Raw genomic sequence first — 24,473 nt, forward strand, 5'->3', positions numbered from 1 at the left:
ACATCTTTGTGACTACAGTCATGGTCTGTGTCTACAGTCATGGTATTTGTCTACAGTCATGTTCTGTGTCTACAGTAATGTTCTGTGTCAACAGTCACGGTCTGTGTTTACAGTCATGTTCTGTGTTTTCAGCCATGTTCTGTGTCTACAGTCCTGGTTTATGTCTACAGTCATGGTCTGTGTGTACTGTCATGATTTATGTGTACAGTCATGGTCTGTGTCTACAGTCATGGTCTGTGTCTACAGTCATGGTCTGTGTCTACAGTCATGTTATGTGTCTACAGTCATGTTTTGTGTTTACAGCCATGGTCTGTGTCAACAGCCATGGTATGTGTCTACAGTCATGGTATGTGTGTACTGTCATGATTATATGTTCTACAGTCATGGTCAAATGTCTACAGTCATTGTCTGTGTCTACAGTCATGGTTGTGTGCTATGTCATGTTCTGTGTCTTACAGTCATGTTCTGTTCTACAGTAAATTGGTCTGTGTCTACAGTCATGTTCTGTGTTTACAGTCATGTTCTGTGTCTACAGTCGCTGGTTTTTATGTTACAGTCATGGTCTGTGTGTACTTGTCATGATTTATGTCTTACAGTCATGGTTCAGTGTCTACAGTCATTGTCTGTGTCTACAGTCATGGTCTGTGCTCTACAGTCATGTTCTGTGTCTACAGTGATGTTATGTGTCTACATTCATGTTCTGTGTCTACAGTAATGTTCTGTGTCTACAATAATGTTCTATGTCTACAGTCATGTTCTGTGTTTACAGTCATGTTCTGTGTCTACAGTCCTGGTTTATGTCTACAGTCATGGTCAGTGTCTACAGTCATGGTCTGTGTGAACTGTCATGGTTTATATCTACAGTCTACAGTCATGGTCTGTGTACAGTTATGGTCTGTGTGTACAGTCATGGTCTGTATGTACAGTCACGGTCTGTGTCTACAGTCATGGACTGTGTGTACTGTCATGGTTTATGTCTACAGTCATGGTCTGTGTGTACAGTCATGGTCTGTGTCTACAGTCATGGTCTTTGTCTACAGTAATGTTCTGTGTCTACAGTCATGCTCTGTGTCTACAGTCATGCTCTGTGTCTACAGTCATGCTCTGTGTCTACAGTCATGTTCTGTGTCTACAGTAATGTTCTGTGTCTACAGTCATGTTCTGTGTCTACAGTCATGCTCTGTGTCTACAGTCATGCTCTGTGTCTACAGTCATGTTCTGTGTCTACAGTCATGGTCTTTGTCTACAGTAATGTTCTGTGTCTACAGTCATGTTCTGTGTCTACAGTCATGGTCTGTGTCTATAGTCATTTTCTGTGAATACAGTGATTTTTCTCTGTCAAAATCATGTTTTTTATCATTTTTATTGACTGACATGGTTAAAAAATAAAGCTGAAATGATGATTTAAATCCCAAGAAGGCAAATCACAAAGCAACAATATGTTGAAAAAAAATCCACTGGGGTCCAATAGCCTAAAATTTTAAATATTTGAAATTTTTTTAATTTTTTTAATTTAAAACTTTTTCCCTTTTTTTGTGATTTTTTATAAAATTGATAATGAAAAAAAGTTAATGATTGAAATTTGGATCTTGTTTCTGTTTTGCCAGTTAAACAAAATCTTAAAATTTTTTTTTGCCATAAAACAACAAATGTAAACAATCATTGGACCAAATTTTGATTTTATAAAAACATTGAAGATGTCATACATCATGAGAATCTTTAAACAATATATTAATCATTTTCTTACCACCTTTATTAAAGAGGGAAAAATTGGTAAAAAATTTTTTTCCCATCTACTCAAAGTCGTTGCCAACGATGATAGATGAGTCAAAAGACTATTCCGTCAAAAGACGTTCTTTTGATCGGTGGTTCTACCGCTGCTTTAGTGTAGAAACAAAGTATATATTCAAACTTCTATCGTCTTTGAAAAAAGTAGACTCTTCATATGAAATTTTCAAATATTTCTTAACAAAGTACGTCGTTAATTAAAAGAAAAAAATGTCAGAAGTAAAACAAGTTTTAGTAAATCTTTTACCAATTAATTGGATTTATAATACATTTTATTACCTCCCTTTTTATTCGACAAAATTTATACAAAAAAGATTTGTTTGTTACTTCCCTTTAGCACTCATTTTTACTTATTTAGCTTAAAAACTGAGTTATGTAAAGATTTAATAACTGTTTTATTACTTTAAAACCCCTTTATTATATAAGTGTTTCATTTGAATGATATATTTAAGAATAAGTGATAATTTATATAACTTTTGTAAACGTTATATAGGTAAATTTATATAAACACAAATTGATACTTTTTAGTTATCATCATCGATGTATAAACCATCTATACATCATCATCAATAACTATTTGGAGGGTCTTCCCTGAGGAAGAGCTAAAAGATGGACCAATGAATTATGATGAACTGGAAAGTCGGGAAGGTAATCCCTGTGGAAAAATCAACGAAATGACATGAAAATTTCACTCAATGTAGTAAGTATGTATAATAGTTTTGTGTTTGTGTTGCCACACCAACACATAGGTTATATGGCAACTTCCAGCGCCTCTATGTATTATTTCAGGCAGAACGGCACCTGAGTAGAACTACTAACTAATACTAATAAGCTAGCTGGATAGCTTCCTCTCATGAAAGAATCTTAAAATCCCTGCCGGGATTCGAACCCACAGCATGAGGGGCAAGTGGTTTGAACTCAACAACCTTACCCTGAACATTTTGAAGAACCTGGTATATTGATACATAATTTTTTCTTTAGAAAAAAAGGTAGATTGATGCTAGGGTCTTAAACAGTAGCTTGCACTTTCTAGGGGCTGAAATGGAACCCAGTATTGTCAATATTTGTCGTTTTTGGGATTCAGTTTTTCTCTATATTCAACAAGTTCAACATTTTTTCTCTTCTTATATAATGTAAGTTCAACATTAATTTTTTTTCTCTTCTTATATATTATATCAACATTTATCTCCTCTTATATAATATTAATTCAACATTTTTTTCTCTTCTTATTTATTAGTTCAACATTTTTCTCATTCATATAATTATCAGTTCAACTTTTCTCTTTTCTTAATATATATATTATTAGTTCAACATTTTCATTTTTCATATAATATGAAGAATGGTTGCCAGATTTAGAATTAATTTCAACAATTTATTTTGCTAATTGGTAACAAAAAGATAACTTTAAAAAAAAAATAATAATGAGCCGCGTCACAACAAAACCAACATAGTGCATTTGCGTTCAGCATGGATCCAGACCAGCCTGCGCATCTGAGCAGTCTGATCAGAATCCATGCTGTTCGCTATCAGTTTCTCTACTTGTAATAGGGTTGGTAAGCGAACAGCATGGATCTTGATCAGACTGCGCGGATGTGCAGGCTGGTCTGGATCCATGCTGGTCGCAAACCCATTATGTTGGTTTTGTCATGGCACGGCTCATATAGATAACTTTTTTTAAAACTTAAGTCTTTTACACCAAATTTTACAATGATGGTGTAATTGATACACCCTGATTAAAGTTATATACCGTATTCTAGAATACAGAATGTTATATTTATATGGTCATTGACCCTATCTGTATTGTCATCTTAAATTTAATGTGATATTATATACAGATATTAGTGGTGTTTGACCTATCGGTCATTTTATCAGGCTTCAATTATAATAGTAGTTAGTATTGTATTATATTGTGTTGTGTTGTTGTATTGCATTGTATTGTATTGGTATAAAATTACTTAATAAACTTAAAATAATGGGCATTTTTTTTAGAAATAATTTGTAGATAATTAAAATAAATAATTGAATTGAAAATCCATAAAATGTTGCCTCATGCAGGTTTGGTAAAAATTAATAAATATGAATAAATAATAGATTAATTAAATTAATTGAAATTATAATTTATAAAATCTCAAATATACCGATTCTGGTTCAGGTTAAGGTTGAAATATGTTCCATACTAAGGTAGAACAACCCTAATGGGCACTATAAGGAACTGTAAAATTGGCAACATAGGACAGTAATATGCCTTAAATGTCACCTGTATGCAAAGTTTAAACAAAATTTTCCGTGTGGTTTATGAGTTATTGATATATTCTGAACTAAAACTTTGCCATTAGAAGGTTTTTTTCAGAAATGAGGAAACTCTAAATAATCTATAATATCATCATTATGAAAAATGTTTCCCTATTGCTCATTGTTAAGAAACAAAAAATGACTTTCAGGTAACAAATTAAACTAGGAAAATGATTGTTTTTAAACGAAATGTTTTAAATATGTATAAAAATGTAACCCTAAAATGCAACACTTATTTGACCATTTCCTAATATAAAAAGCCTTATTCAAAATATCCCTAAAATTTACCAAAAATGAGGGGCTGTTTTCAAAGTTTGCCTAAATTTTCTTAAATGTATATTGGTTGGTCTTGCAAAATATAAAATACTTTAACTTTGTAGTTTTTATTTTATTAAACTTTGAAAATATCTGGTATCATATTTGCCATTAAATTTGGCATTTTTTAGCAAATAAGTACCTACAATAATTATATAATTAAAATCAAACACTTTTTTCTTCCATAAGGGATCTGAGAGATACATAAAAAATGTTAAAAAGAAAAAAAAAGAAAAGAAAAAAAAAAAAAGTTGCCCCTTCTGGGGTTTGAACCCACGCCCCTCACTTTCAATGCAATTGACAGTGAATTTCTAGCCTATTTGAATGCTGTTCAAAGTGGCGATAATGCATTAGGAGTGTACTACTTTAAATAATAAAATGTTGGACAAGAGGAGAGAAAAAACAAACGTACATGTACATGTAAAAGATGAACGGTGGGTGCAAAATCACTCATGCCCCCTAGCACAAGTTGGGTTCAATCTTCAACATTAAATATGTTGAAATTGATGATTTTATATAGTTACCTTTTTACAATTGGCACATTAAAAATTTGATATTTTAACTCAAGATAAGATAATATTATATAAGATAAGATAAATATAAGATAAAGTAAAGTATGGTATGGTAAGATAAGATAAGACAAGGTTAGGTAAATATAAGATAAGGTAAAGATAAGGTAAGGTTAGGTAAATATAAGATAAGGTAAGGTAAATATAGGATAAGGTAAAAATAAGGTAAGGTTAGGTAAATATAAAATAAGGTAAAGGTAAGATAAGGTAAAGATAAGATAAGGTAAAGATAAGGTAAGGTTAGGTAAATATAAAATAAGGTAAAGGTAAGATAAGGTAAAGATAAGATAAGGTAAAGATAAGATAATTGTAAGGTAAATATAAGATAAGATAAGGTTAGGTCAAGATAAGATAAGGTAAAGATAAGATAAGATAAATATAATATAAGGTAAAGAGAAGATAAGGTAAATAAAAGATAAGGTAAGGAAAGTGTTTTTTTTAATTTATTTCTTTTTCCATTATATGGACATACACCTGAAATAATTAGATATATGTTCACAGCTGTGAATATTTATCATGAAATTATATATCCCAAGGGAAATGTTGTTAACTCTTAAGAATTGTACATTTGAGAATAAAGTACCCGAATAAATCAATGAAATTCATGCATTATTCCCACACATAGAGAAGTATAATTATCAGGTAAATCAAGGTACAACAACACATACATATCTAAAAATAGAAACAGATAATCAACAAAGATAAATCAATATTATATATATAAATCTTTTGTAAGAAATGTACACACTTTGACAGTATTTTTTTTATGAAGATTTCCAAAGGTAACTTTGTTGATTTTAACTACTGATACTTGATTTGGACAAGACTTATTGTTTACAAATGTATACCATTAATAGACAGTAGATAATATCAAAATATGATTAATAAGATTAAAATATGATTTCAATGGGAAATTGATTTCTGGAGGCTATTTTTATGATTTTATAATTTTAGGTGTCCTAATTTTTGTGTCAGGTAGGAATATTATGTTTCTTGGTAAAAATCTAAACTAAATTTGTGTAATTTTGAACAGTTTGAAGTAAGTTTATATATTAAAGCAGCATCCTTCCAGATTTTACTAATTTTCATGAAAATTTTGAAAAATCTATTTATTAAAAGTAAAATATTGTATAGTGAACATTAATGAAGTTTATTAATATTTACACATTGAAAACTGCACATATACATGCACATGTACAATCCATGTAAATTACCCAGAAAGAGGTCAAAATATGCAAAATTAGCCCTTACTGCGTTAGTCACACAGTTTAAATATGGTTATAAATACTGCAAAACCAGTCATTAATCGTACATAATATGTAAATTATGACTTGAATATTGAATCTTTTTTACTGTTTTAAAAATCTTTGTACGTTTTTTCTCAAGTTTAATTTACTTGAAATAGTTTGGCTCATCTGGCGGCGTGCAGCTTTAAGAGTTGTTCAAGCAAGTTTTTTTGTTTTTTTTAATCATTATAGAGCCAGGCCACACTGCTATCCATACAGCCTGTCCTGACTCCAGGCACAGTGATATTGACTAAAAAAACATTAAATTTTCATCTTGATATCCCCAAAAATGATAATGTACAGTTCCAAAAAATAGAAGCTGGACAAGTCCATTTAAAAAATTCAGTAGGTAAAGGGTTAAATTCTTTAATCTGCTGATTTTTATTTGTTTGGGTCGTCAGACCAAACAAATAATGGTAGCGAAATTTCAGAGTCTAATGTTCTTAATTGCAAATGCCGAAAGTAGTCCACTTTTTTGAAGCGGTTACTTCCCTTTTGTATGTACACTAAAGCCGAAAAATTCAGGGGAGATCACTGCGTAAAGATGGTCAAAGACAGGCGCATCAATTTTCAAGCAAAGTAATTCCCGAATGGTCGAAGATTTCTAATATTGTTTTCTGGTATTTTTCTGATCGAAAATAACTAAATACAAAGCGGACATTCAATCTCTGACACAGAAGTTTATGACAAACCTAACAAACAGTAGTTCTCAAAACAGCTTAAAACTAGCGATTTAAAAGAAAGAAATATTTTATTTTGTTACAAGTATCCAACAAATTACAACGCATTTAAAGTTAAACAATAGCGTTGCTTATAGAATTGTCAATAAATGCACAATCACAAATTACGCGGATGAATATGATTTTATCAATGAAAATACTATTTTTAGCCATGTAGATTACCGAATACTACACAAACCGAGTAGTGGAATATATAGATTCTACATGTCGGACTGTTTGGGCGAGAGGATTTTCGCTAAAATATTTACTTCAATTTTAAACAACAGGTTTACCCTGAACAAAATACCTCGAAATTAATAAGGATTACAAACCTGAATGCAATGGAAGTTCTAAATTTAGAATGACTTGATATTATTCAGACGTTCTGTGTATAACTTCTCCGTGGTACAGTGGTAACGCGCTCGCTTAGTGAGTGAGAGGTCTCGAGTTCGAATCCCAGTCGAGGATATTTTTTTTGTTTAATTCTTTTTTTAATTGTTTTTGTTAAGGAAGTAGCCATGATTTACAAGGATAAAGTGTGGCTGTCGTAAAAAAAAGTACATAAATGATTTTTTGATGCAACTCTAGTTATGCAGAATTCCGTATGTGCCTTACAAAATGAATTATAATACATAAAAATAAACTTATACAGGAAAATGCATACAGATATACAGTACGATTTAGATTGCAAAGATCAGAAAATACCAAAGAACATGAAGCCCTTTGATTCTTTATAAATATACATGCTTATAGTAAGCTTCAGGATTATTTACATATGTGTTAAACAACAGTTAAAAGTCTAATTTAGAATAATATGGTTTTCTTCAGGCCGTTCACATATAAATTTAACCGTGGCTGAAGGGTTTTCGGGCTCGCTTAGGAAGCGAGAGGTCTGGAGTTCAAATCCCAGTAAAGGTAACTTATTTTTTTAAATTGTTAAAGTCAAATAAACATTGGATTGAATATCAGTGTTGCAATTAGTCTTATAGCCAATTTACTACAATTAAAACGCTGGAAAGCATTGGTGGCACTAAACATATAATCTCACAACCTGCACCTTTCTTACATTCTGAGACCCAAACAAATTCAGCGCCTTCTGTGCTTTGATTTTTTAATGGACTTGTCCATCTTCTATTTTTGGATCTGTCTGGAAATAGTCTACCTGGCCAAACTGCATTGCAACAAGATTGTGTGCATGCTGGCCTAACTACCTATTCTGTTGGCAAAGGTATCTTACATTTTCAGGTATAAAATTTTTGAAATTTTTCGGACGAAGTCCCTCTGTGATGGGTATGACTGCCTGTAAATTTTACAGGGAAGAACTGAATACTAGAAGGATTTTTATTGGTCTTTTTAAAATTACAAACTGAAATCTGGGAATCTCATTGGCCATTCTAAAATTAGTTTAATAATCTAAAGGATTTTTCTGAAACATATACACGTCCAGATTATAAGATAATCTAATGGAGTATCGGAAACAAACTTTCTAGTTTCATTTCTTGGATAACTTTCTCCCAATAAATATTTTACACTGCTTTGAAATTTTTCATTTACTCTCTAGTGAATAATTTATTCAACATATGAATTTGGCGAGTTATTTATATAAATGACATTCTATAAAATGATGAGATTACCAATAACGTCCACATGTGCATTCTGAAAGACAAGTAAAAGCAGTTTAACCTCCTCTGAGTATCTTTTTAAAGATACTTCTTGTTAATTACGGGCCTTTTCTACAGTCAATGATTTTTTTATTTTTTTTATTTTGCTATTTTTTGTTTTGGTTCACTGTTTTTGCCCTATATATACTGGTTGCATGGTTGTAATCATATACCCTGAATAATTTAAACACCAAACTATGTCACGATTTACTGAATCAGGTAATATTGTTTTTCAGCAGGATATAATAGTTTGATGTAACACTGTCATGTTGACTATTGTTGTTGTTTGACAATACAATTTGGTTAACACTTGATCAGGTAAGGTGTTACGTGTATAGTCATTTATATTTTTTTTTTTCTATTTTCTGCCAAGATTTCCACGGACTGATGTCAGATTTTAAAATAGATTTACATTTTGTATGTATGTGCCAATATTAATAGGAAAATAAGTGACATTCTCAGTATGTTATATATTTTATCTTTAAAAAATATTTATTTTCATGATATTTTAACAGTGACAAATTAATTTTAAAAATAAGACTTGAAAATTCACTTTTGGGAATGAAGTTTATTTAATCAATAGATATATTATAATTTGATTATGTAACTTTTGACAATTGGTTGTTGATCAGTTGACAATTGGTTTTGTATCAGTTGACAATTGGTTGTTGATATGTTGACAATTGTTTGTTGATCAGTTGACAATTGGTTGTGGATCAGTTGACAATTGGTTGTAGATCAGTTGACAATTGTTTGTTGATCAGTTGACAATTGGTTGTTGATCAGTTGACAATTGGTTTTGTATCAGTTGACAATTGGTTGTGGATCTGAGTTGACAATTGGTTGTGGATCAGTTGACAATTGGTTTGTGGATCAGTTGACAATTGGTTGTGGATAAGTTGACATTGGTTTTGTATCAATTGACAATTGGTTGTGATCATTTGACAATTGGTTGTGGATCATTTGACAATTGGTTGTGGATCATTTGACAATTGGTTGTGGATCAGTTGACAATTGGTTGTGGATCAGTTGACAATTGGTTGTGGATAAGTTGACATTGGTTTTGTATCAATTGACAATTGGTTGTGGATCAGTTGACAATTGGTTGTGGATCAGTTGACAATTGGTTGTGGATCAGTTGACAATTGGTTTTGGAACAGTTGACAATTGGTTGTGGATCAGTTGACAATTGGTTGTGGATAAGTTGACATTGGTTTTGTATCAATTGACAATTGGTTGTGGATCATTTGACAATTGGTTGTGGATCATTTGACAATAGGTTGTGGATTATTTGACAATTGGTTGTGGATCAGTTGACAAATGGTTTTGGAACAGTTGACAATTGGTTGTGGATCAGTTGACAATTGGTTGTGGATAAGTTGACATTGGTTTTGTATCAATTGACAATTGGTTGTGGATCAGTTGACAATTGTTTGTGGATCAGTTGACAATTGGTTTTGGAACAGTTGACAATTGGTTGTGGATCAGTTGACAATTGGTTTTGTATCAGTTGACAATTGGTTTTGTATCAGTTGACAATTGGTTTTGTATCAGTTGACAATTGGTTGTGGATCAGTTGACAATTGGTTGTTGAGCAGTTGTCAATTGGTTGTGGATCAGTTGACAATTGTTTGTTGATCTGTTCACAATTGGTTTGTATCAGTTGACAATTGGTTGTGGATCAGTTGACAATTGGTTGTTGATCTGTTGACAATTGGTTGTGGATCAGTTGACAATTGGTTGTGGATCAGTTGACAATTGTTTGTAGATCAGTTGACAATTAGTTTTGAACTGTTGACAATTGGTTGTTAATCTGTTCACAATTGGTTGTGGATCAGTTGACAATTGTTTGTAGATCTGTTGACAATTGGTTGTTGATCTGTTCACAATTGGTTTTGTATCAGTTGACAATTGGTTGTGGATCAGTTGACAATTGGTTGTTGAGCAGTTGTCAATTGGTTGTTGAGCGGTTGTCAATTGATTGTGCAGCTGTTGACAATATGTCATTAATCAGTTGAGTTGTTGATCATTTTTAACAAGTTCAGTGTTATTTTTTTTAAATATATAGTTGTCTTGAGCTTTGCCATTTCAAAGTTTCTTTGTGTTGACATATGTACAAGATACCAGTATATCTATTTTGACGACGACATGTTGTAATGAATACAGTATTTAATATAAATTTTATTGAGCAAATTATTACTTTCATGAAAATCAATGAGAATTAGATATTTACAATTGGTATTTGTGAACATTATGGATATATAAATATACTTTTATTATAGGACTGCGTATGCCCTTACCAAAATGACTTTAAGTGACTTATATGTTTCTTATATGCAACTTATACTTTACCTATAAGAGAACTATAAGTTACATATAAGTCACTTATAAATCACCTAAAAACCTGTCTAAGTCAGTTATAGGTATATGCTACATATAAGTCACTTTTGGCCATTTTTTCCCCAACATATAAGTCACATACAAGTCACCTATAAGTGCCTTATACTGGTGAAGTTTGAAGTAACCAGTTTCTATGTTAGATATAAGTGAAAACTTAGAACTTTTGCGAGACTTTTTATTACTGAGCAAAGCTGAAAAAATTACTAAGTACAAAAACATGAGAAAAATTGATAAAATTTATTGAAGTTGATTTGTAATTCTTTGCTTTAACACAATGGGTATCAAAATACTCAGAATTTAAAATACTATAATCTTAGACCTTAATCACAAACAATTAAGATTTTTTTTTAAATGTTGCTTATTAATTTTTGAACACAGCTGGGGGTTTTTAAATAAGATAATAGGAAAAATGATTATCAATTAAGTATATTACCTGTAAAAAATTTTGGTACATATTGGGACAGAAATGGCATTCAATCAGTGATTTCTAGGCTACCATGGACAGAAATGAAATTCCATGTCATTTCTTCTCTCACAAGGAAAATATTTCACATAAAAGTCACCCAAGGCATAATTCTACTCTTGTTTTTTTTCTAACTTGAAACAGACATTGAAATCTATATGTTTTTACCAACTGTACTTCTTACAGACCTAATTTCGGGGAAGTAAGATATTCTAACAAGAAAAAGAAGAGGTGTATTTTTTTTAATATACAAGTGTTATTTTTAAGACATTTAGGCCTAGTGTATTTTAGATATTTAAACAATAAAAAAAAAACAGTGCTTGAAATAAACAGTTTATATTGCCCTTTTAATCTATATAAAATCAAGGAACCAATATGCCTGGAGATTGCTTATATTTTCTACATCCACTGATACACCACATAGATCAGAGGTCTGATAAAACTGGCCACCTGCCTTTGCCACCATATGTGCATGACTAATTTTTTGACTGGTCATTCCTACAAATCAGACTGTTCCATGTGATTATTTTTGGGAAAGATAACATTTCCTATCCTGAATTTGTAAAAAAGGACATTGCATTTTCTTTTTCAAAAATGTATAATGATTTTTAAACTTTACATATCTATTAGTTATTTGATATTTTTTTTCACATACAATGATTGTAAGATAGAACTGATGAGTGCTTTGATTTTTGGATTTACCCTGTTCTACATAACATTGGACCTGCCCAGGTACACAGTTGTAAGGTTAGCAAGCTGGTGGAAATCACAGAGAATCTACTTGATGTTTTAGGAATTTTAGAGATATTGTTTTGTTTAAGATGTTTAAGTATAGTTATGGTAAATAAGAATGACAAGAAGAATCACCTTGGACAAGAAGATATACAACAAAATCAGGTAAATACCTTTGAGTTACATTTATGCAGATTTGATACAGGTTATATATTAAACAATCAAAGTAAGATGGCAGCAAACTAAAATTTGTAAGTTGAGAGAATAAGGCTGTTTTTATTTTTAAGCTTCATACATTAGATTTACTAATACTTGTAATTGATCTAAATCTAGATTTAATCAGTAGTTTTATGCAGCTGAATAAGACAAGGTCATCATAATCATTTATCATTTATAATTGTTGTTTTCAATGGAAAAATCTGATATTACATTTTACATACATTGCAGGCTAGTGGGACCAGTTCTTACTTTGAGATGCCAGGTGAATAATGAATATGCAGTATTGAGCCTGAAAAGGTATATTTTTTTAATCTCTATACTTACTGCTCTAAATCTTTAACAGAAAAGAGCATATAAATGTTGTTGCAAATAGTGCAGTTAATCAATTCTTATAAAGACTTTTAGCAATTCTTAAAAAACACTGTTGACTTGTGCACTAAAATGAGATACTGTGTAACTAGTAGTATATGCATAAGCATAAATAGCTAATATAGTTTGATGATATAAAAAATATGAAATATAACTGCATATACAATGGTCGGAATTTATTCCACATCTTTTTTAATTAATTATGAATTTTATCTTTAAAGGTGAACACAGCCACATGAAGTTTTCCGAGGAAATAGAAGCAGAGCACTGAAACAGACATCAATAAAAGAAATAGTAGTTTGAATAATCAGAAACATTTGATCAAATTTATAATTTGAACAGTTCCTCACCGACAGACTTCCAGCAAAATATTTGTATAAATAAAGTGTTTGATTCCAAGAAAACCAGTAAAATACAAAAACTTGCTGCTAGAAATGAATATTGTTTTTGTTATAGTGAATGTAAGATGATTGAACTGAAGGATATGTATGTTGAATTTTGTATTTTGCTCATTTATATGACTATGAATATAAATTAATAAACATTATTGAAATTAAATTACTAAACTTTTATTTTATTTCAAGCTTTTTTGACATCAAGCAACATATATGCGGCTTACATGTGACTTATAAGTGACTTATATTAAGTCACTTATATGTAACATATAAGTCACTTATATGTAACATATAAGTCACTTATATGTTACTTATAAGTTGAGCATATCTTTGACTTACATGTCACATATTTGTGACTTATATATAACTTATACTTCACTTATATGTCAAAATGCCAGACATATACTGCACTTACATCTAATTTGCATTTAAAATACATATACTTGACTTATAGGTGAATTGACTAAGTGAAGTATAATCTACATATAAAATAGCCTATAAGTGACTTATAAGTGAATTCCGTAAGGGTGTTTATATTGTATTTTAGTTAGTGGGAGATATATTGAATAAAAAAAGTTGAAGTTTACTTTAAAAGCACATAATGCCTTGAAAATACATATTATTTTAATACTTGAGAAATATCAAACATGTGACTAGTAATGTGTTTTTTAAAATGGATTTAGAGCATGTTAGAAGTTACATGTATGTTAGAGGGTTTACATTTAATTAAAAAAGTAGCGATGAACTGGCAGTGATGTGTTGCCCGTAGCAAACTTTAAACAAAGTTGATAATTGTAGTTATAATTTTGACTTCCATACCAAATACTAATTCTCTATAATTATACCAATTATCAACAGAGCAAAATGAGCAAAAGATATAATATATATTTATATGGTAAGTAACTGTTTTTTTTGGAAACTGTAAGAAGATATCAAAAAATAATAAGTTTTTGAGAAACAAAAATGATGCATTTCTGAGGCATAATGGGCCTTTAACATTATATTTTAGTGAAGTCTAATTTTTGACTTTATGAAATATACATTTATTTTTAAAGGGATGTACAGATTGCAACACAATAAATCTGGCCTTAAAAAAACAACAAAAAAACTCCACCAACAACAACAAAGGAGATTCCTTGATATTTAAGTATTTAAGAATCATTTTACAATACATGGTTCTATTACTTAAAGGTAAACATATCCTTATGTCATACAATGTGATACTTGTACAAATACATCTCAAAATATTTACATCAAAATATGAAGTACAATGGACCTATCAGAGCTTATCACAAAAATAGTTTTCTTATTTACTTTAGAAAACAATTACCTGCAGCCGACATGGTTGAGAACTTGGGTAAATTATGAGAACATAAAAGTTTGTTTACCTACGATGAAGATTGTAACCTGATTATGGTAATTTAGAAGAAAAAGAGCCCATATATACAACAAGAGTACATATAAATGTTGAAGAAAAAGTTTACAAAGATTTGGTTGAATGAAATTGAAGAGATTTAAGTGTTATTGTACAGGTGTTTTATTTTAATTCCACAATAGGCAGTTTAAAGAGATATATTCATTTATTATATACAGTACTGTTGGTTGTCAGTATATCGAATTTGTCAGTATATTGAATTTCATCATTCATCAAGTAATGATATGCTTATTTACTGGTATCTGAACATTATGTATTTAGATCTATAATAAACATCTATAATGAAAAAGATTTTTGTGTTTATGTGTTCATTTTATTATACACATATTACGTTTGGTTTCCAATTTTATTGTGTTGGAGTCGGAATACGAATTTTCCGTTATAAAGGATTATAATAACATTGAAAAAATTTGGTTCCCACGTCGGTATAATGGATTCCGATGTATTGAGTCCTGACTGTACTTATAAAAGAAATATTGATAAAATAAAATGCGTATTTTCATTTTCCGTATTTTCATTGTATGAAAATTATTTTTCACTGTAGTGAAACATATTTTCCGTATTTTCACTGGTGTCTTGCCCGACTACTTTCTTCTACATTCAGCAAATATACTAAATGAAAGACAAAACCCTTTCAGAATTTATGTCAAAAAGGAGAAAAATGTATGTTATTGGCGTCTGCGCCGAAGCGCGACACCCTTTATGGAATGAAAAAGGGCAGTGGAACTTCTCGGGCCTTTTCGTCTGTCATAATAGTGGATCATTCCAATTGGTATGATGGTGTTTGATTATCAAAAATGAAATGTCGCGATATGTACAATGAATTGCAAACTGGAGAATTTCGCATTGCAAACATAAAATAATTCAAATGAAATTATCTTATACATCTTGTGGTATGAAAATCATCAAATTTCACTAAGTGGCTATCACCACTCATGAAATATTTATTTTCATACCACTCGATAAAAATAAATTCTGTATTTATAGAAAAAAACTTATATATCCTCTATTCATTCTAAGGCTTTTTAAGGGTATAATGATAATAATAATAATAATAATATATGAATATTTATTGTATGTTTTGAATGGTTATATATCATGGGGTATCATATTATATTCCATAAATAACTTTCTTCCTCTTCTCTCGTCTTTTCAGGTACATTTTGGTTTTATTTAACCATAAAGAAATTTAATATAAGTTATAAATTATGATTTTCATACGTAAGGGTAGTCCAAATATTAAGACATAAACTGCAGATTTAAAGCTATCATTTACATGGGTCAAATTTGATTTATCGCATTTTCTGATAAACGTAAAATTGTAAAAAAAAGAAAATTCGAAAGTCTTTTAATGAAGGGGCTTACGTAAGGCCACCCCTGGTGATATTTGAGTTCATTAGAATTTTACAGTTATATTAATTTGAGTTAACTGACCAACACAGTTAACACAAACAATAAACAACAAACAAGGGGAGTGTTGGCCTAGTGGTTAAGGTATCTGCTTGTCAACCCTCCAGGGATCATTCATGGGTTCGAGTCCTACTCGGGTCACAACCATGTTTCTTTGTATACTAATACCAGTTCTTGTTTAGCTCCAGGACTTTAGATTGATTCAAATAATTTTTAATCATTCAACCCAGGAATAGTGGGTTCGAGTTCCACTTGGGTCACAACCATGTTTCTCCGTATTATGATACCAGTACTGGTTTAGCGCCAGCACTCAAGAGTGGTTTATATAATTTTAAAATATTCTTCAAGATGGAGCTGAACTAATTAATTTATTCTTTGTTCCTTGAAATTGTGAAAAAATATACTTTTTGTCATTCAGGGAACAATTGACCCAATATCAGTCAATAAAATTGGGCCAGAAAAATACCCACCTGAAATGAGATAATTTGATGTTCGTGTTTTTTTCTGCTCAAATTTAATTCTTTGTGACATCAGCATCCTTAGGATGACAACATGGTGATGTCAGACACACGGGAAGTCTCCGTCTCATCTAATGGTGACTTTGTCATTTCCCCATACGAGTATTTACATGTGAAGAACTTCCTGATTTTGGTCATGCAGTTACTTATATACTTATATATATAAATTCCCTTATAGTTCAAAAATTTTACTTTATTCAAATTCAAATTACTTTTTAATCAGTAATTGTTGTTATTTTTAAGTTAATTATATAAGAATCAACAGAGTAACTTAATTGCTGACAAGAATTCAATTACATTTGTACTATTAATAAACAGTAAATTAACAGGGTTTTTTTTTAATCGTTAAATTTTTTTTTTGTAATATTGATTTTTGTCGATTTTTATTAACGCATAAAATAAAATTAAACATTTATAAATTATGTATGGTAGTTTGAACTAATGATTTTTAATGACGATTTTCAATTGAGTCATATTTGACAACTAATTGGATTTAAACAGTTACAGTTGAGTGATTCTGCGGCCACATTATTATAGGTAAGCGTGAAGTAAAGAGGTCATTGTCACTTTAACAGTTTAAACACAGTGTTATTGGTAGACCTGGGCAAATGTTTACTGTACAATAAGAAAAGATCAATTTCGGATGTTTCCTATATATGGGATACCTTTACAGTCTGTTTTGTGTTAAATGAATTAAAGATTCGCACCGTGTGAATAAAGGAATAAAGAAAGTGGTGAAAATAAATATTATGCAGTAGTTATACTGTTAGAGATTTAAAAGTTTATTCTTTCACACCTGCAGGATTAAAATTGGATTAGTTTATAGTTTAAACAGGTATTTTGTTTTCTTTAAAGTTTTTTTTTAAAAACCACTGTTTTTGTTATAAAATGAGGTTATTTGTTCCATTGTAATTTGGGTAAAAAATGAATATTTATATTTTATTTTTCAATTCTGATAACATTTCATTAAGTTACTTTGAATTTTATAGGTAATTAATTATACCAACAATGTATAATTATGTAACATTCATTTTATATAAATATTTGTGTGTTTCTTTATGTACATGTATACAAACTAAATCCAGTGTAGGTCAAGACACATGTAAAACCACAGGTTCACAAGATTCAGGTCTCTCGGTATATACGGTAGATATTTTTTATGTAACAAAGAAATATTCAATACTGCTCTATACATTTTATATTATATATTTATCTGTTTATTTATTATGTAAATTTCTTTATGAAGTTTGACTACATGATGTCAGCAATTCAGTTCTTTTCAAAGGCAATAAATAAGTGTACCATTTTTTATTATTTATGTTGCATTTTCATTATTTCATTATACAACCTCTTGGTGTAAACGAATGAAGAATATACATGTATAAGTCAGCAGATAGATGTTTTTTAGAGGGTGGAGTCAACTTAAATAGCGAGCGGTCTACGTAATCTGTCAATAATGTATTACATATATATTACATATATATAAAACCCACATTACATTATACACATCAGTTAACATCCTTGAAGGTTAATATATGTCACAGGGTGAGAAAAATTTGCAGCCTGACCGGAACTCGAACCAGAGACTCTTGGAATACTGTAGTGCTGCTCAACCAACTGAGCTATCCGGCTGTTTAAACACTTTCTCCCCTAATTAGTGAACAGTTCAATTCAGTGAAATATGTATTTTAAACTTTTACATTCTAAAACCAAAACCTTTGCCACCACTAAAGATCAAGAGTAGCCTGCGCATCCGTGTAGTCTGATGAGGGTCTGTACTGTTGGTAGTTCAATTTCAGTATTTTGATATTGAAATCCCTTTAAACTTGAATGAACTAATAATTCTTATTCAAAGCTGGTCAATTCCATTTGAAAAATTCAGCAGGTTATTAGGAGAAAGCAGGGGTCTCAAGGTTACAGCGGCAGTTATTGAAGTTTTTGAACATCCCAGTTGCCATATAGATCTGTGTTAAAAACTGCTCCACTTTAAGATCTCCACATAAATTATTTGGGACCTCAAAGAGACAAATAAAGACATATTTTACTTGGAGACAACTTTTATTTTGTCTTTTGACAAGTACTGGTAGGGGCTGGCTACCACACTTGCCTTAATGAATTCCAAAAAGAAATATTAAAAGAAAGAAAAGGAAAAAGACAGAAAAGTGAGAGAACAAGAAGAAAGAATTTAGTTTTTAAGAAAGAAAGAAAGAATTAAAGAATTAATGTAAAAAAGGAAGAACAAGGAAAGGAAAAAATAAAATAAAAGCAGCACAAAAGAAATAAATGAAGCAAGGAAGAAAGAAAGAAAGAAAGAAAGGAAGAAAGAAAGAAAGAAAGAAAGAAAGAAAGAAAGAAAGAAAGAAAGAAAGAAAGAAAGAAAGAAAGAAAGAAAGAAAGAAAGAAAGAAAGAAAGAAAAAGAAAGAAAGAAAGAAAGGATTGGAATGTAAAGGAAAGGAATGAGAATCAAGAAGGAAGAGACTAATTAAGTAGGAAGAAGGTTGGGCATTTAATTAATTATTGAATTACTCATAATTGTAAATACGTTTCATGTGAACTATAATCACTAAGCTGAAGCAGTAAAATTTAATTTATAATTTTATGTAAATTAGCCTCCAGCTGTGACGATAGCTAAGATATTACTGTGAGGTTTTTACCTGTAACTACTAGTTACTCTTTAACTAAAGAAAATATTAGTTTTAATTATTAGAAAAAATTAACATTTCAATTTAATTTGATAAAGTTTTTTATATAAATTGAAGACATGGGAATAGACAGAATGGAACTTAACAAAGCTATGAACGTAAAGAAGCAATTGTATACTTGGTAATTTTTGGCTTGAGAAGAAATTTTCAAAATACATCATTATAATAAATGATATAAATTCATTGGGAATGTGAGAAAACCAAAATAAAACAAGCAATATGAAAAAAATAGATTTGCTGGTCTTTAATTATCTTGTAAAAATCCACAATTCAAGTGAGTGAGAGAGTGAGTGAGTGAGTGAGAGAGTTGGTGAGTGAGCGAGTGAGGAAGGGAGAGAGATGGTGAGTGTGTGAGGGAGGTGGGAGTGAGTGAGCCAGAGGGCCTGCAAGCTAGCAAGCAACAACTTAATTTAATGAAGCAACACAATTGGGCAAGGCCAGACTTCCCTGTGAGCCTCAACAATGTTCAAAACATTTGATATAATACAATACATCAATAAGAGATCATAGAGTAACACAAGTTGATTTTATAACTTTTGACTGCTGCATCTGGACTGCCCTTCATGATGTGTTTTTCCAACGATACCAGTGAAAGAAAAATCCAGCTTGAAACTTTTAAACCAGTCCTTTTTTTGAAAGTTTGTACAGTTAATTCTTATTTTAGCCTTGTTAGATGCTTCTTTATGCCCTGGGCATATAGAGATGGTGGTGGTTTTGGCAGTAACCAGAGCACCATTCAGCCACCGCATCGTTCCTCAGGGCAGGCTGTCAAGCAGTTTACCAGTACTAATTGCTTTCACTTTCACAAGGAACTGATAACTTCTGTACATACAAGAGCAGAGGTACAGTGCGAATGACAGTAGATAGAGAAAAACATGCCACTGTCTTTTGATATCAATTTTATCAGGCGAGGCTGATATGGGCTAGAAAGGGCGAGGCTTGCCGAGCCCTTTCTGCCCATATCAGCCGAGCCTGATAAAATTGATATCAAAAGACAGTAGCATGTTTTTCTATTTATCATGTAACACAAAAAAACTGTCAAAATAACAAAATAATCTACTTTTAAATAGCGAATTTCGTAAAAAAGGGGATTTTTGTTCAAAGAAATAATTCTTGAAAACAAATTCCTCCGCCCCTGAAACTTAGAATTTGTAAATAAAATGGCGGCCATTTTTTCTTTCGACTCCGATAAAAGATAAAACAGAATGTAGGTCTAACATGATAAAATTATTACCTTTAATTAAAACAGTGATCCAAAAAATCCCTTAGAATCACATAAACTTTACTCAAGCTCAAATTACTGCACTTTTTGTCTTAAATTGTAAAATTCAAAAGTTCACGATAATTTCAATCAAACAAAAGTCCAATTTGCAATCAAACACAAGCTTCACAAAGATGCGTCTTGTTTTTTTAAACGAAACAATTTGTTCACTTATTTAATAATCCGGCAAAATAAAGTAAACAATCACAAGTTCTCAAAGAAAATCGTCAAGCCTGTTTGTTATGTTTACATGTATAGTATGACGTGAACATTGATGATGTCATTTGCAATATAAATTATGACGTCACTTCATTTAGTTGGTGTTAAACCTATTCGTTATCTAATTTATTCGTAATTGAAATCGAAATAATAAATAAATAAATATCGCATCTTGATTTAAGACTTGTAAGGGTATGCAATGACATTGTAGATTCACATGCTGATGAAAATGAGAATATAAGCAATTGAAAAAAGTCCGTTAGAAATGGGCGGGGCTTATTTTTGATATCAGGTTACTGACCTGATATCAAAAATAATTATCAGGCAAGTGTTATCGGGCAGTTACCATAGCAGTTGCATGATAAAAAGGATTTCATGATTAATCACAGTAACAAAAGTGACCTGTGCTGTCCGGGAATCGAACCTGGGTCTTAAAGAGATGAACCTGTCTGTCTATTTGTCTGTACTGGCAACTGCATGGTTTTAATTTAGTTACATAATAATCTTCATTTCTATTTGAACTTTGACCTAAGCTTTATACAATTTTCTAACAATGCACCTTAGTTAGTCAGTACAAAACATATTAAGACATGTTTACGAAGGTAACAAAGGATTAAATTCTGTCGCTCAAATCTGTCATAAAATAAATTGCAACAGCTTTTTGCATAACTAATCATGCAAAGATGTTTGAACTACTGTTTGGCCATCATAATATGACACAAGTTAACAAGAGCTCAAAACTAGTATATGGATGACATACATAATTATGACACAGATGCTTCAAAACCGTAAAATTTCAGTTGTGAATATTTAACAATATTATATTTCCAAAAAAAATTTATCACTTTTTCTTTATGTATGATGTATTTACTGCAGCAAAATAAATCTGACCTCTTTGTTTTTAATGTTAAGTACCTGAATTGATTAGGACATAAACAAAAATATTTCTGATTGGATATTTATTATAATGAATATAGTTAAAATATTCTAAGAAGTAAGGTATAAAAGTTCACTGCGGACTAGATTTCTGTTATTTTTCAACCAAGATTAATGACTTACATGACCACATGCTTGGTAGTATGTTGGTTTACCACTGCTTCCTTATTTATATATCATCATTAATTAGCCTACAGGTAATTAGTGTGACACAAACATTGTCACTTATATACTGGTATCAAATATTAACTACTGATAGCTCAGGATAATGTGTCAGAAGCAAATTTATCAAATTACTTGCCTTAAATTTACTCAAACAATAATTATTGACTGTCACACAGATGACTTAAAAATTGACTTTAACAATGTACTTTACAAATTAACTTCATATTTGTATGATTTCTGGAAGATTAAGTTCTAAATAATGATGTTGAATTCATTAGAATGAGCATACATAAAATAATACTTGAAAAATTAGGCATTAAAAATGCTTGGACATAATAGTACTTAAACATTTAGATATAACAAATGCAATGGCAGATTTGACAAGATTTGTTTATTTATTAATTTCCTTGTGTGTTGTTTTCACAAAAAAAACAATTCTAAGTGCATGAACAAAGCATTTGTGTGAAAGATGACTGTTTGACATGTTGTGATGCAAAACAGAAAATAAACAACCACAATAACTGACTTATCAAATTACATTAACATATTACTTCAGCTTTATAATCTCATTATTGTTTGGGTTATGCTCATGTTTAATGGAGATTTTTAAAAGACAATAATTTATACTGCATGATATAATTACTTTAAGATTTCATGTTATTACATAAATTATAATAGTAATTTATTATGTTACAGGCACATATACCCATTGTATTATATGGTACAATATTTTGCTATGAGCAGCAGTGGAAAATTTATATCTCGTGAGACTGAAGGTCAAGCGAGATATCAATTTGCCAACGTTGCGAGTCGAAAAAACATCAGCCTCAGAAAGCTACTACAACATAATTTTCCTGTTATTATATACCTTTTCATTTTATTCAGAAAATGAAATGTAGTTGTCTAGAAATTAATTCATGACTGACGGATGAACACGTAATTCTCGCCATGCCTTTTATAATTTTGGTTCCTGATTCCAAATGCAATGTTATATGAAGCTAAGATCGGAACCATCGTCAAAAATAGTCTGACTTTTCCATATATGGTACAGTTACTGTATTTGTCACTAACATAATACGGAAATTTCTGTCCGTTGAAGCATATTCGGGCTTCAAGATTTGCGTGTATTTTAGGTAGAAAATTTATAGGTAAATAATAAAGACTCTTACATTATCCCATAATGCATTGTGTTATATGGTACAAACTTTCACATTATCCTGTATAAAAAGTAGGTACAATATCTCTTTATATACAACATTATTTACTTACAAAAATTATGTGTTTTCTTATAGTTTTTTTGTAAGGGTGTGTAAATAGATATATATGGAAAAAGTGTAAGACTGTGAGTTATTTAATATCTTCTCTATTTATTTATAGTATTTTGGTGATATTTTAGTGAGGTCAAACAGGAAATTCTTAACTAGTGAAATGAGTTGTAAATTAAACCAGTCCTGTAACTTTAAATAATTTGGAAGCTAAAGAGATATTCTAGGAATTGTGAGTACTAATTATAATTGATTTTGAAATGCTTAAAGTTTTGGTAAATATGGTCCTTGCCATACTAGCCTGTAGTCATACCAGCATAGAACCAGGCCAGCCTGTAGTCACTACAGTAAAGAACCAGGTCAGCCTGTAGTAATACCAGCATAGAACCAGGTCAGCCTGTAGTCATACCAGTATAGAACCAGGTCAGCCTGTAGTCATACCAGTATAGAACCAGGTCAGCCTGTAGTCATACCAGTATAGAACCAGGCCAGCCTGTAGTCATACCAGTATAGAACCAGGTCAGCCTGTAGTCATACCAGTATAGAACCAGGTCAGCCTGTAGTCATACCAGTATAGAGCCAGGCCAGCCTGTAGTCATACCAGTATAGAGCCAGGCCAGCCTGTAGTCATACCAGTATAGAACCAGGTCAGCCTGTAGTCATACCAGTATAGAACCAGGCCAGCCTGTAGTCATACCAGTATAGAACCAGGTCAGCCTGTAGTCATACCATTAAAGAGTAAGGCCAGCCTGTAGTCATACCAGTATAGAGTAAGGCCAGCCTGGTAGTCATACCAGTATAGAGCCAGGCCAGTCTGTAGTCATACCATTATAGAGTCAGGCCAGCCTGAAGTCATACATTATAGAGTAAGGTCAGCCTGTAGTCATACCAGTATAGAGCCAGGTCAGTCTGTAGTTATACCAGTATAGAGTCAGGCCAGCCTGTAGTCATACCAGTATAGAGTCAGGCCAGCCTGTAGTCATACCATTATAGAGCCAGGCCAGCCTGTAATCATACCAGTAAAGAACCAGGTCAGTCTGTAGTCATACCATTATAGAACCAGGCCAGCCTGTAGTCATACCAGTATAGAACCAGGTCAGCCAGTAGTTATACCAGTATAGAACCAGACCAGCCTGTAGTCATACCAGTTATAGAACCAGGTCAGCCAGTAGTCATACCAGTATAGAGCCAGACCAGCTTGTAGTCATACCAGTATAGAACCAGGTCAGCCTGTAATCATACCCAGTATAGAGCAAGGCCAGCATGTAGTCACTACAGTAAAGAACCAGGTCAGCCTGTAGTCATACCAGTATAGAACCAGGTCAGTCTGTTGTCATACCAGAATAGAGCCAG

General features: G+C 31.3%; 1 protein-coding gene and 1 long non-coding RNA gene across 5 annotated transcripts in view; both read left to right on the top strand.

The window, feature by feature from the left end:
* Window positions 1-8,814: 8,814 nt before the first annotated feature.
* Window positions 8,815-24,473, top strand: part of LOC132747947 (multiple epidermal growth factor-like domains protein 11) — a 61,748-nt gene continuing 46,089 nt past the window's right edge. For 2 of the 4 annotated variants that reach the window (XM_060737477.1, XM_060737480.1), the window contains exon 1: window positions 17,146-17,406. The gene's annotated coding sequence lies outside the window, so the exon portion shown is untranslated. Of the gene's footprint in view, window positions 8,949-16,995; window positions 17,109-17,145; window positions 17,407-24,473 lie in introns of those variants that run through there. The other 2 variants (XM_060737478.1, XM_060737479.1) reach the window with 2 other exon arrangements.
* On the top strand, window positions 11,541-13,746 carry LOC132747945 (uncharacterized). Its single transcript, XR_009628183.1, has 3 exons — window positions 11,541-12,390; window positions 12,673-12,741; window positions 13,035-13,746. It is a non-coding gene; the product is annotated as an uncharacterized LOC132747945 (long non-coding RNA).

This window comes from Ruditapes philippinarum, unplaced genomic scaffold (assembly GCF_026571515.1).
Source record: "Ruditapes philippinarum isolate M1 unplaced genomic scaffold, ASM2657151v2 ctg5903_1_1_1_1, whole genome shotgun sequence".
In the NCBI taxonomy this organism is placed as follows: Eukaryota; Metazoa; Mollusca; class Bivalvia; order Venerida; family Veneridae; genus Ruditapes; species Ruditapes philippinarum.